We start from the raw sequence: 1,105 nt of genomic DNA on the forward strand, positions 1-1,105 counted from the left end.
TATATATATGTAGTATAATTATAAATAGGGCAAATTTTAGCCATTTCTCCGCAGACTGAAAATTAAAGAAATGACGAACAATGTTGCGGCCTTATCTGCCTCATGGTTCGAAGAGAACTATCTATCTATCTATCTATCTATCTATCTATCTATCTATCTATCTATCTATCTATCTGTCTGTCTGTCTGTTTGTGTGTCTATCAAATTAACTACTCTATAAGAGCGAGTATGGACAGAAGTTGCAAGGCAAAAGAGACGGCAGGGGAGCAATGCACCAGGATGAAGAGGAACCCTGACTGAGATCCATTAAAGGAAAGAAAAATTAGGGATTCGTGGAGCGAGGATAGAAGGGGTGGGGGAACGATGAAAGGATGGACGCTGAGGGAACGGAAAACGAAGTATCATTATCTGTCAATTAGTTTTTAGAGGTGTAATAAAATGTAGCCATTAGCTAAAATCCTAATTAAAATAATTAAACAAAGTGAATCAATACAGTTGTTATATATTATTGTAAATTAAACGGTTGATTCAATCACAGAACAGGTATTCAAGCAAAGACGATTAAATTTCCTTTGTAATATATATGACGCATTTTGTAGAAAAGTGGTTTGTTCTTACTTTTAACTAAGATCATAAACAAGATGTGTGTGTATGTGCATGTGTATGTGTGTATGTGCATATGTGTGGGTCTATCTGTGTGTTTATATAGTTGCAAGTTCCGGGTTCTATCCCACTGCGTGACACCTTGCGCAGGTGTCTTCTACTATAGTCTCCTTATATTGAAGTCCACTATTTCCCTCTAGTTTACTCTCTCATATTGTCTCTGATGAAGGGATATCCCTAATATCCCAGAAACAGCTGTAATACTACCTTTCTCTTTATTAATGTCCTATAAATTCCACACAGCCTTGGCTTTGTTGTCTCATTTTATTTAACATATACATGCTTACACAAGACCCACATTAGACTCCTCACTCGTATTATTATCGAACTGAAAGTCTAACTACAGCCCTCTCATAGCACTTACATAACCTTCCCTGCCATCTTGGGTCTTCTGGATACCAATACCTCTTATATATATATATAAATGTGTGTGTGTGTGTGT

General features: G+C 36.6%; 1 long non-coding RNA gene across 1 annotated transcript in view; it reads right to left on the reverse strand.

The window, feature by feature from the left end:
• LOC106875037 (uncharacterized) overlaps positions 1-1,105 on the reverse strand; it is a 91,219-nt gene that overhangs the window by 57,682 nt on the left and 32,432 nt on the right. The window lies entirely within an intron of this gene.

This window comes from Octopus bimaculoides, chromosome 14 (assembly GCF_001194135.2).
Source record: "Octopus bimaculoides isolate UCB-OBI-ISO-001 chromosome 14, ASM119413v2, whole genome shotgun sequence".
Classification (NCBI taxonomy): Eukaryota; Metazoa; Mollusca; class Cephalopoda; order Octopoda; family Octopodidae; genus Octopus; species Octopus bimaculoides.